A 14,062-nucleotide genomic window follows, 5' to 3' on the forward strand; every position below is an offset into this window, starting at 1 on the left:
TGAAATAGTTTCTCTTCCCTATAAAATTTTTAGGAATTTATTTACACCATTTTTGAGCAATCACGATTGCTTATTGTTCCCATTTGACCGTTTTTGGTGTCCGCGCCTTTTTCAACTTGGACCAAAAGCCTATGCAGTACCACCGCCCACCGTCCTCTGCTGGCGGCGCGGCTGCTCCGGTTTTGAGCTACCGCTTCTCCTGGCCGGAGTCGTGTGTGAACGTGCGTGTGTCCTACACACACGCACGTTCACACACGACTTCACACACATACCCTCACACATGCCTACGTGCATACACACAGGTCTACGCACACACACAGCTATGCACACGTAACAGCCCAGGAGGAGAGGCAGGCTTGGGGGAGGGGACAGGAGCCGTTTCTAGAAACAATAACTCCAATGAGTAGGGTCCTGTCTCAGTTCGTGATTGCGAAAAACATAATTTAAATTCAAAATTTCAGAATACAAATTAATTTTTTTTTAATTATTTTCTTTTTCTTCAGCAAAACAATTTAAAACAATTCATATTTTTCATTCTAAAGTATGTGAGGAGGAACATCGAGATTTTAATGAGAATAACCAAGTCTATAAGGAAAAATTCAATTTTTTTAATGATTATGTACAAAAACCGCAGTGCTAGTTATAGAAACAAAGCAATAATTTTTGCAACACCTTGCGCAATACATGAAAGCGTATTGTTTATAATTGCAGGGAATTTGCAATGTATCAGTAGAAAAACATACCTCATTAACATTCATGAAAATATTTCGAATAGAGGATAATTTAAACGCAAACCAGGTGTATTGAATCATGTCTTGGAATATTGGTGACGATAATTGATGGTGAATAATTGAATGCATTTTTATACAATCTTCCCAGGAATTAATTTCTCTATTTTGCTCTAACGACTCGCTGCAATTTTGCAAGAGCTTTATGAAATTTGTGACTTGTCTGTAGAATCACAAGGTTGCATCAAAGGAGCGAGTTCAGCAGCAGAGCTAGCTGGCCAGTTATGCCCAAGTGAGGACCGTGTTCCCAAATATTGAGTCTATCTGCCTATCACATCATTGGAGTGATATCCTTGTACCCGAATCTAACTCGAGTCGGTTGAGTGAGAAATGTGACACGCAGCACTGTGGGGCGTAAACGCCAAAAAGCGCTTAAAAGTGTTTTTAAACCTCTCTCGCTTGTTTGTTTACTCAGGCATGTTATAATGGATTTTTCTCGATTTGTTTGGGCTCTAAGCCCAAAGTTCGTAGGTATACGCAGCTATTTCTTTTTCAGGGTATTTCTTCAGATCACTGATGACTAATTAATATTAATTTCTAAGAGGACATTTTTTTGTAGAGCGTTTTGAAAAAAATAACTTTGAATTCCCCAGGTTTCGGTGCTGATCAAAACCAATCATCTGTTTGAATATTCTTTTTTTTTTTTTTTTGTTCTTTTACTATCGTCGGATACGAGAGAAATTAAATATACCCGCCATTAATAAGAAAAAATATGTATAGATTGCTTCAAAGCAATTCGTTTAAATTCCCTTCATTCATGGTTCTTCACCTTCCTAAAGGCTATCTTTAGCTTTGTAGTGGACGAAGGGTTCTAAAATTCCAGTTCTGATTGCCTAAGATATACGCCTGCGCAAATATATTAATCCGCACTTGGTTGAATATAGAAAAAAAAATTACCCTTTTAATCGGTTTTTTGTCGTTTTCGCCCCACTGTGCGCCGCGCCGTGCTCGGGGCTGGTATTTTTATACTATTAAACCATATATCTTTTTTTTCATCAAGATTTGAAGGAAGATCCTAAGAACCCATTGGCGCAGTTAACGAATGAAGTTCGTCTCATAATTCACGAAACTTCTACACCAGCGAGTATAATGTCAAACTGAAGTCTAATCTTACCAAACTATAAACAGTATTGAAGAAAAACTAGTATGCTGTGGCCATCAGGAAACTTTCTTCTATATTTTTCCTTTTTCTGATCCCTCCCCATGCTTGACGAGGAAGCAATATTCCTAACAAAAACAAAATTACACATGCAAAAACTTGACGACCATCCCAATGTCTGAATTATTGTAAAAACAAAACAAAGAGCGAAAATTGAAAGTTACTTTAAAAGCCTTACTTGAATTAATTACAAATATTTTATTTATTAACAAATATAAGATGGCAACAGTTAAAAATTTTAAATCATTGAGATAATATTTCCGATCATTTCCATACAATTAAAATCACGAGAAATACGCAGACGACAATCTATTACGATTTATCTTTCTTATTGTTGCATTAATAAAACTATTTTTATTCGCAAAAAAAAAAATCAACACCTCTTGGAGCGATTGGAGTAAAATTTGAACCGAAGCCTGTTTACGTATGGATTCCAAATTTCAACCAGAACGTCTTGAGATAGGGCACTCACAATGGAAAAAAAGAACGGGCGATTGCTCTACCCCCTTTTTAGCTGTTGACACCAAAATAAAATCAGCTCTTACACCCACTAAGGGCTACTTGTCAAAAAATTTTTGTTTGATTCCGTTCGTTATTTCTTGAGATACAGCAGTCACAATTGCCGACAAAAAACGTTCTATAACTCAACCCCCGTTTTAGCTATTGACACCAAAATTGAATCAGCATCTGCTCCTGTTAGGGGCAACATATGGACCAAATTTTGTTTGATTCCGCCAGTTACTTCCTGAGGAATAGCAAGCACGCGTAACTCAAAAAACGTCCCATTGCTCCACCCCCTTGGAGGAATTCGCGCCAAAAACCAATGGGCACAAGTTCACATAGGGGCACATACAGTGGCGGATCCAGCCGATTGTTTTGGGAGGGGCCATCCGAAATTTTTAAACAAATTCCCCAGGGCCGAATTTAGCTCCATGCCGCCCCTCGGCAAATTTGAAATCTGCCGTCCCCTCCCCTCCTCCCTAAAAGATGCAAAATATCCTTAACTCAAAATATCGTAAAAAAGTGTTCCCTAGATTCATACTGTCAAAGTTATGAAGAAATGATGGTGGTTCACATTCTGAAGCGTCCCGTTGAAATGATCACAGTGCTTTCCCACAAAATTTTTTATTCGGCAAATTTTGCAGACGATTCGGCAAATACCATGATTGAAAAACATTTGACTTTCATAAGATGTGGGAAAGTAACCATCATTAAATTACAAGAAAAAATTGTCTCTGGAAAATGAAAGAATGCTAATATTTTACTTTCAAGAATAACAATTTAATTCAAAAAATGTGTATTATAATAGCAAATTTGCCACCCCCTGAAATGTTTGCCACTCTAGGCAGCTGCCTACTCTGCCTATTAGGAAATTGGGCCCTGATAACTCCCCAGAAATTTTATTAAAATGAAGTCTTAAAAACTCAATTTTCTTGGTATCGAGACATTAAAAGGGTGGATTTAGGAATCTCCCTCGAAAATGTTTCAAAATTTAAATTTCCGAGTAATTTTTGAAAATTAGGAAACTAAAAACGCATTTTGTCTATTTTTGATGATGTACGGAGAAAGGTCAGGTACCCCTAAAATACTTTTTGAAAATAAAGCTTAAAAACCAAAATATTCTGTCATTATACATTAAGAAGTTAAAAGAGGAGGGGTGCTCTTGTAACTCTTCAGCTGTCCAGCCTGAAAATGCACCTTTAGGTAATGTTTGCTTATATTAAAGGAAGTGTGGAGGTGCTTAGAATCCTTCCTTCCTGGAAAGATTTTGCCTTTGAGGCTCTAAAAATTCGATTTTTAACTATATTTATACATATTTTAGAAAGGGATGGAAGATTCGTGGGCTCCTTCCTCACTAAGCTATCATAACGATATAAACTAGGGAGGGAGGAGGTCCTATCGAAACTCGTTTGTAATTGAAGTCCTAAAAAATTCATTTAAGTTGCTTTTAAGCAAGTTGATAAGGGCTGGATAAGCTAGTTTCCGTTGACATTTTTTCTAAATGAAAGACTTAAAATGCAATTTTTTGCTACATATCAAGGCATTTGTGAAAGGGCATGAGAAAGGTGGTTCTCCTCCTAGTTTCGATATTAAAGCCATAAAAACGAAAATTCAGCCTCTCTTTGGTCTTGTGAACAATAATTATACTCTGAGAACCACAGCATTTAGAGATCGTCCAAGTGTCTGTAGTTGGAATCAAGAAATAACGTAAAAGATGGAGAAAAATTTTGGAAATAAAATTTTGTTTTGAGGATAGGGGTATAATTTTTCTCTTAATTAAGGCTTATACTTCTTTTTCAGTAAAATACAGGTGTTAATTTTGTTATCTTCTCATAATAATCTTTTCTTTTTTTTCCTTAAAAAAAATTCTTACAATCACAAGGCTTTGGGAGGGGCCATGGCCCCAATGGCCCCCCTCTAGATCCGCCCCTGGGCACATATGTGTACTAAATTTCGTTCAATTTCATGCGGTAGTTTTTGCTGTAGAGCGGTCACAAAAAACTGGTCACACACAGACGTGACACACACACACACAGACATTTTCCAAAAATAGTCGAAATGGACTCAGCACACCTCAAAACGTTCGAATCCGTCAAAATTCGAAATTCGAAAATTTGCACGAATCCAATACTTTCTTCTATATATTAGATATAGAAGAAAGTAAAAACGACATCTGCCTTGTCTGGAAAAATTGAAATGTATTAGTTCTTTGGCTATTTTCTAAAATCTTTAATATTGCGTAGTAATATTCTACCCACGGTGATTGTGCAAGACAAAAGATTTCTCGGTACATATGACGGAAAATGAAAATCATAAATGGAAAACGAAATTAAAGGAACACATAATTTAATAAAACAGCTTTTAGCATTTATTAAAATAAAATTGTTAGAATAAGATACAAAATATGTCGTTAAAAATTACATACAAAACTTTCACCGCGTCCATTCCTTTTTACCGTACAGCAAATCATGAAGTGCATGCATCTAGAAGAAACGTGATCATTAATAACACGAAACAAGTTGAGCTGCGAAACGTTATGTGAAATGGTGTTGCGTTTTATAAGAGTCAGGCAAAAATATAAGCAATTTTTATGAGAATCGGGCAGAAATATAGGCAATTTCTATAGAAGCGGGGTAAAATATATTTTACCCCGCTTATTAAGCGCAGTTTTTATAAAATACAGCAAAATATACGCAGATTTCAAAGTAGATGAGCAAAAATATAGGTTGATTTTATAAGAGTCAACCAGAAATGGTAGCAGGTTTTATAAGAGTCGGGCTGAAATGAAGATTCATTATCCATTTCTGCATATTAATTGGAGGTTAATTTGTGACTGCCGGGGTGGCATTGTGACACGAGCTTTGACTAGTTCAAATATGTCGCCACTTTTGTGCTTCCTATTTCAAACATTGTTTTTTATCCAAGGATGAAGCTTTCAAATTTTGTTCTGCACACTATTGAAATTGCTGGATTTTCCGCAGATCGTTTCCAAAATTTTAAAAGTATTTTCTTTTGAAAGAGCATGCTTAAAAACATAGAATCTGACCATTTTTAAAATAATTTCTTTAAGTTTAATATTTTTTAAAAATACTTAAATCGGTGCTCTTTCATCGTTCAACGCTTCTACCGATGACATCACAAATGATGAAATGCTATTCAGTGTTGCCATTCACGGTCCAAAATATTTAATTCGCATTTTTACTCACGTGTATTGGCAACGATAGGGTTGATAGCAAGCGTAGAGCGCAATTTTAATTCGCTTCTTGATTATCATAACGTGGAAATGCGGTAGAAAGATGCGCCATAATGCATCATTTATGACGTCATAAAGACCACGCTTTGTTTGAAGAATCGGACATTTTAAAAAATTAATTAAAAAATAACTGTTGGGAAAATGAAAGTATTTTTTGATTCCATGTTTTTTTTTTTTTTTTGCTTATTCTATCAATTTCAGTGACAAAAAGTACTACTTTTGACTGAAGGAAACAACCCCATTATACTGATAATTGTCTGCGGTAATTCATAAATGTTAATTGTGCTCAGCTGCAATAATTTAAAGTTAACTTGTATAACGTTACATAAACCAAAATTTCAAAGGTTTGACTTATGGGACGGATGTAAATTGGCATTAAGTTGGCGCAACGGAATAGCCAGAAAAGATTTGGAGTGCAAGTTGGCACTAAGCTTGGATTTATGAGTAAACAATAGGGAAGTTTTCGATTTTTCAATTTTATTTTTATATGATAGAGTAACATGTATGAACATCATAGGTGAAAAAAATTTTGCGATACGATAAGTAGTTTTTTTTTAATTAATTTTTAAAGTTCAAGTTCTTGTGACGTCAAATGGCATAGGAAGTGACGTCATCCCCTCTTCCGATAGGGGAGAAGCAAAGGTCACGCATTCGACTTCGAAGACGAAACGTAAAAGGCTTTCTCCTCGCATTTAACTCCTCGCGTTTCTGGAACATTAAACCTCTCATCCTCTCGAAAATATTCGAATATCTCATTGGTGTTACTTGAGGAAGATTATTTAGATTGTGCTTTAACGAATCCGGCCTCCATAGTGTGTTCAAAAGGATTGAATTTCTAAAAAATAAAAATATCAGCGCGCTCAAAATGTTCCTAGCGAAAACAAGGGATCTTCGGCGGAAGGCTGCCCATTCGCGCCCTGTGACGCAGCCTCGTGACGTTTCAGAAGCGCGCACTTTTGCGCGTGGATTTTTAAAAATTCATTAAAAATCAACCACGGTGTTTTAAAATTCGGCGATGGTGAATTTTTTAGTTTTGAGGGTCAATTAACAATATCCAATAGCCAAAATATGAACATTTAATAGGTTGCAACTTCCCTATTGTCCGACCCAATGAAGATGGCTGCTTTGAAGAGGCAATCAATGCAGTTCATGAAACCAGTTTCCAACTGAAGAATTATTTTCAGATTTTTCGGCTGAAAATTATACAGGTGTCAATCATGAGTGTAATTTGTTCCTAAGGAATGTTATCGAGAAACAGGTTTGTGGTAACACTCTAAAAACAATAAATTCAAAAATGATGAAAATGTACTCAAATTTGAACTTATTGCAGGGTCAAAATAGCTCCGACTATACGGTGTTCAAATTTGAAACATTCAAATGCTCAAATCAACATGTGCTCATTTTTTAGGTATTTGTACTCATTTTTAAATATGTAATAACTTCAAAATTGAGTAGAAACCGAGCTATGTACTAATTTTTGAGCATGAAATAATGCAGCACACTATATGAAAACATGGGTACTCATATTTGAAATAATAGGTTTCAAGAAAATTTGAAAGCATGATGAATGCACTCATTTTTCTCAGTTTATACAGGGTGTTCCGTTTTAACCTGCAAGACCTTTATTTTCGAAACCGTTAGTCCTAAATGTATACTTCCAATTGCAAAAATTTTCAAAATCAGATGCAGGGTTAAGATATTGAGCGTTTGAAGTGAAAATAAAAATGAGTCAAAAAATACAAAATTTAACTTCTTATACGGGCCCCAGGACCCTTAAGTTATATCTAGGGAAATAATCACCGTTGAAAAATAATTCCAACACAAAAAATTTGGAATTAGTACGACCAATATTCACAGAGATATGAAACGCAACGTTTTGTGACTTACACCACTTTTCTCTCGCCGTCAATGACATCTTTTGGGGGGAAATATAGAAGTTAACAAGTGTTTAAAATTACATGTGTGCATAGAGTGTGGTTTTTCAAACCATCCGAGGCTTTGTAGTGTGTTTTTGCGTATCACAGCATAACATTTGCATAAAGTTTTGAATTGCAATGAAAAATATAAATACCTTGTTTTTCTTACTTTGACGATCTGTCCTTCTGAAAGAGCGATAAGTTCCACTCTCATCTTCTGTATGGTCCCTTAAAACTTTAAACTGGAATATCTCCTTCAGTTTTGGTCTCACTAATGTCACGTTTTTGTGTTAGTAATTGTTTTCAATGGAGATTATTTCTCCAAATATTAATTAGGGGACCTAGGGCCCGTATAAAAAGTTGAATTTCGTACTTTGACTCATTTATATTTTCACTTCAAACTTTCAATATTTTAACTCTGCATTTGATTTTGAACATTTTTGCAATAGGAAGTATACATCTAGGACTAACGGTTGCGAAAATCAAGGTCTTGCAGGTTAAACGGAACAAACACCCTGTATGAAACTATTGAAGAAGAGTTGAAAATGACCATCAAAGCTGTACGACATTATGACGTAGAAAGTTTTGTACACCATAAACCTACCCAAACAAATAAGCAACAGAAGCTTTTTTTTTACAAGTAACTGGTGTTGCATATTGATAAGGTAACTTTAATCGTCAAGATAGCGAAGTGCAAAGACTAAAGCTAATAGGTATTATTCGTATCAAATTCTGCAATTAAAAATTCAATTATATATATTTTTTTAATACTTAGAACTGTACTTAAAATACACCGTCAGCTCAGTCATTCCATCCGAGGACTGAAGTTTCATGCTTTTTAGCACTCAACAGCCCGGAATAGGAATGACATGAGCTGGAGGCGAAAAATCTCTTAAGGAAGCCAAGAGAGCCAAACAAACTGGTAGCTAAAGCAGAATTAACAAACCAGATGAGCGACCGCAGCAATGGTGCGGCTCAACTCAAAGATTGATGACAAAGCTAAGGTATCTTGTAGTAAGTTACCGCCCTAAAGCCAGGGCTAAGGCAGAAATACTTAAAATACACCGCCAGCTCAGTCATTCCATCCGAGGACTGCAGTTTCGTGCTTTTTAGCACTCCGAATCGCACCATTGCTGCGGTCGCTCATCTGGTTTGCTAATTCTGCTTTAGCTACCAGTTTGTTTGGCTCTCTTGGCTCCCTTAAGAGATTTTTCGCCTCCAGCTCATGTCATTCCTATTCCGGGCTGTTGAGTGCTAAAAAGCACGAAACTGCAGTCCTCGGATGGAATGACTGAGCTGGCGGTGTATTTTAAGTATTTCTGCCTTAGCCCTGGCTTTAGGGAGGTTACTTACTACAAGATGACTTAGAACTGTGTTTGAAGTTTAAAATACTGTTCTTTCACACTAGGGGTGATTTGATGACGTAACTCCGTTCTGGTTCTACTTTTCTAGAGAAATGAAATCTCCTTTAAAATAAAAAATAGAAACGACTTTTTATTAAATTACTAGAAAATCGCCCGCCATGGTATGAAGGGTGAAAATTGTTTCTACGTTTGAAAGAAGCCGTTGTCTGATGATATTTTGATGGTTGAAATTGTAACCCTCACTTCAGTGGATTAACCCTAAACTGTAGTAGGTAGCATTAATAGTTGACCGCTTTTTCGTTTCTTTATTCCCCTGAAATGACACAGTCATACCAGTAAAACTGTTAAGTAGCCGGATCGAGTTCAGCCTTGTCACAATAAAGCCTTTCCCTGCATATTACACATTACCAAAACATTATCAAATTATCATGCCGTGATGCGAGTTTCATTGTTGAAGCACGCGGGTTACTCGATCATCGGCTATTATTTATATGACGAGGATTGTTCATTGGCATTCTAGTACAGGAAAACTTACGAATTCACCCCCTATATACAGATTTGTTTGTTTTTTTATCTACATTTTCCTTCAGTCAAAATTTAGTTTGTGAAGTTACATAGCTATAGTTTTTTTTTAGTTTTAGTTGAAAAGCAAAGCTGTCACAAAGTAACTTTAAATTGAGGGGTGAATTTCTGACAGTCATTTATAATTAAATCATATTTTAGTGTTATTATATAGCTGAAGACAGTAGCAAGAAAAAGGTGCAATTTATTGACAACAAGGAGACCAGAGACTGCAGCTTCATCCTTGTTTTGGATTTTCTGGGATGCAACAAGGAGACCAGAGACTGCAGCTTCATCCTTGTTTTGGATTTAGTCTGGAATGCAACAAGGAGACCAGAGACTGCAGCTTCATCCTTGTTTTGGATTTAGTCTGGAATGCAACAAGGAGACCAGAGACTGCAGCTTCATCCTTGTTTTGGATTTAGTCTGGAATGCAACAAGGAGACCAGAGACTGCAGCTTCATCCTTGTTTTGGATTTAGTCTGGAATGCAACAAGGAGACCAGAGACTGCAGCTTCATCCTTGTTTTGGATTTAGTCTGGAATGCAACAAGGAGACCAGAGACTGCAGCTTCATCCTTGTTTTGGATTTAGTCTGGAATGCAACAAGGAGACCAGAGACTGCAGCTTCATCCTTGTTTTGGATTTTCTGGAATGCAACAAGGAGACCAGAGACTGCAGCTTCATCCTTGTTTTGGATTTAGTCTGGAATGCAACAAGGAGACCAGAGACTGCAGCTTCATCCTTGTTTTGGATTTAGTCTGGAATGCAACAAGGAGACCAGAGACTGCAGCTTCATCCTTGTTTTGGATTTAGTCTGGAATGCAACAAGGAGACCAGAGACTGCAGCTTCATCCTTGTTTTGGATTTAGTCTGGAATGGACCATAACGGAGCTGGAGGCAGATGTCGTCTTTTTAAAGCTTAGAGTAGAAAACAAACTGGTAGCCGAAATTTAAAAGACGGGGAATGAAACATATGTAGGGACAGAGGGGTAAACATTATGGACCCGTCAAAGTCATTTGTGACTAGCCCCAAAATTTCTACGTACCCTCCTGGCATTGATGAAATGACATCTACTTCCAGCTCAGTTATTGTCTATTCCAGACGGATGAGTCCAAAACAAGGACAAAACTGCAGTCTATGGATAGGATAACCAGCCTGTCTATGTATAGTTTGGTCCTCATAATCAAATAAAACGATGAAGAAACGAAGTAGAATAATTCTGTATGGTAACACATTTCTATCAGGGACGGACAGACTAACATTTCAGGGGGGGGGGGTCTAGAATTTAAAGCTTTGGGTACGAAAAATTTCTTTAACTGCTTGGTTGTCAATAAAAAGTACCAAATCGGCCAGGAGTGCAGAACCTTATAAGGAATTAGTGTTACTAATTAACTTCATAAGCAATGAAAGTACACTGAAAAAAATGAAGTTTGTAAAAATGAATACGTTCAAGCTTTCCAATTTTCATGAAACCTTTTGTTTCAAATATGAGTACCCATGTTTTCTAATAAAGTGCTGAATTATCTCATACTCAAAAATGAGTACATAACTCGGTAAATCTGTTTTGAAATTAATTACATACATTATATGAACACAAATACCTCAAAAATGCGTACATGTTGATTTGAGTATTTGAATGTTTCAAATTTGAATACCACATAATCGAAGCCACATTGACTCGGCGATATGATCAAATTTGAGTACTTTTCCTTCATTTGGGCCGTGGTGGCCTGATCGGTAAGGCATTGGACTTGGGGTCGGAGGGTCTCGGGTTCGATCCTCGCTGGTCGAAGATCCATCGTCGTCATAAATGACTGGGCAACGTTAAATACGCTCGTGGTCACAATGTCCTCCAAGTGAAACTATACCTCCGGGGGTGCTAAACCAGAAAGTTATTCGGCTCCTGGCCTAGTTCTAAATTCTCGAACTGTCCATAGATGGCACCACCATCTACTGTGTTGTCTTCTGAAGACAAGGCGCCTGCCTCGCAATCCTTCATAGTTTGAGGGCCAGAGGTCCCTTTGATAGTTTTCCTTCATTTTTTAAATAGTTGTTTTTAGAGTGAAGTACTTCGTAAAACACTTACTCCTAAACTTAACTAATTGAGAAGCTTAATGCAATCGTTTAAATTTTATTCATGAAGTATTTGATCACAATATGTATGGATAATGTTGACGACGGTTTAAGGGGGGTCCTACCCCCATGACCCTCCTCTTGTTTTTGCCTCTGGTTTCAATATTAACAAAATCATTCATTAATATTTGAAAACAGTTTTGAATTTTATTGATGTCATTGGATATTCTTCAGAGTTCAATGTGTCAGTTTATATTGTATTTTCATTGATTAAACCTGCATTCAGGGAACATTGTTTAAAACTGCATTCAAAAATGTTTACCTTTCCCTTTTATATTAGTTTTCAAAAGATTTTATCTATCAATTTTTTCCAATCTTGCTTTGCAAGAAATTTCAACTTTATTTAATAAAACTAGCGTTTTTTTTTCCCACGTAGTTCCACAGCCCCACGGAATTAGTTTTCTTTTTAAGTTTTTTTTTGTTGTTGTTGTTTCATTATTCTCAAACACATGCATGAAACGTTAATTGCAATTCTGCGTTTTAAGTGTTCGTATTACTCAAATGAAACACGTTTTCTTCGTCCCCACGCAGTTCCTTTTTTCTGAAATTCCGAAAAAACGAGCTGATGTGTGCCTCACATGACCTCCTTTTACTCCAATTTAATGTCATTTTCCCATTATTGTAACTTTAATGTGATTCTATAGCTTACTCTCTAAATATCTCCAACAGTGGCCGAATTGAAACAAATTAATAATTTTTTAAAAAAATCGCCAATTTTGTCGCCAAGTTGGTGACAAAACTTGGCGACCAAAAGAAAGTGTCCGCCAAATTAAACACCACTTGACTTTACATCGAAATTAACAATGATTCTCCCCCCCCCCAAAAAAAAAGGGGCAAAAGATCCCCTTACAATCATCCGAATGCAACCAAAAGGGAAGGTGGACAACTAGACTCCACTAGGAGTCTACGTACCAAATTTCAACTTTCTAGGACTTACCGTTCTTGAAGATATCGTCATTATGGATATTTCGCGTGTCTATACGTTCTTAGGCACTTATCCACGTGTGGTCGAGTCGAAAAAAAAAAAAAAAAAAAACTCAATATTCATTCGGAGGTGAGTAAAATGGAAATTAAGGTCAATTTGAGTGAAAATTTTTTCGCGAATACAATACTTCCTTTTTCGTGAAAGGAAGTAAAAAATGAAGGAAGAAAAGAAAATACTCACTTTTTGATTAAACTTGGAGCAAGCTTCATAGTCGGCGAGTGCCATAAGTGTATGACCTAAACCTTCGTATATAAACAGAAGTTCCTCACTGTGAATTCCAAAAGCGTCCCTTAAAAGAGGAGAAAAATGGTATAGCAATGGCAGATATTACTTACAACCATTTAAGAGACAGCGTTTCTTAAAATGTGCTCCGCGGAACCCAGGGATTCCATGGAGATCAATCAAGAGTTCCACGAAACTAATTCCTTGATTTCCTTTCTTTTTAGAAAAATTAAAAAAAAATCTTTCGAAATAGTGAATTTTCAAAACTTAAACTTAAATTTTAAGTCTTAAAATTTTGTTTGTGTCTTCAAAATTTTGTTTTCAAATTCTTTTTTTTCTTGTTAATTTTTGAAATTACGTTTTGAAAAATTTGATTTGAAATAATTTTCACTTTGGCTGTAAATAAAACATTTCAAGAATTTTGCTTCAAACTAGACTACTTTCGAAAAAACGAGGATTCAACGAAAAAACTGGTTATTTAAAAGGGTTGCGCACATTAAAAAAATTAAGAAACGCTGATATAAGAGAAACTATGTACCACTGAAAATTCCTTAGCATATTTCACTAAAAAATTTTTTTGAATTTTTGGCATCTTGAATTCAAATTATGTTTTTTTCAATCACGAGCGTGTGTGTGTGTAGGTGTGTGTGTTTGTGTAGGCACATGTATGTGGGTGCGTGTATGTATCCATGTGTATCCGTGTTGTGTATGCAGTGCTTGCTGTGCGTGTAGGCGTTTGTGTGTGTATGTAGGCATGTATGTTTGTGTCTGTTTGTAGGAGTGTGTATGCGTAGGGGTGTGTGTATGCGTAGGAGTGTGTATGCGTAGGAGTGTGTATGCGTAGGAGTGTGTATGCGTAGGAGTGTGTATGCGTAGGAGTGTGTATGCGTAGGAGTGTGTAAGCGTAGGTGTGTGTAAGCGTAGGTGTGTGTAAGCGTAGGTGTGTGTAAGCGTAGGTGTGTGTAAGCGTAGGTGTGTGTAAGCGTAGGTGTGTGTAAGCGTAGGTGTGTGTATGCGTAGGTGTGTGTATGCGTAGGTGTGTGTATGCGTAGGTGTGTGTATGCGTAGGTGTGTGTATGCGTGTAGGTGTGTGTATGTATGCGTGTAGGTGTGTGTATGTATGCGTGTAGGTGTGTGTATGTATGCGTGTAGGTGTGTGTATGTATGCGTGTAGGTG

The sequence above is a fragment of the Uloborus diversus genome, chromosome 7, assembly GCF_026930045.1.
Source record: "Uloborus diversus isolate 005 chromosome 7, Udiv.v.3.1, whole genome shotgun sequence".
Lineage (NCBI taxonomy): Eukaryota > Metazoa > Arthropoda > Arachnida > Araneae > Uloboridae > Uloborus > Uloborus diversus.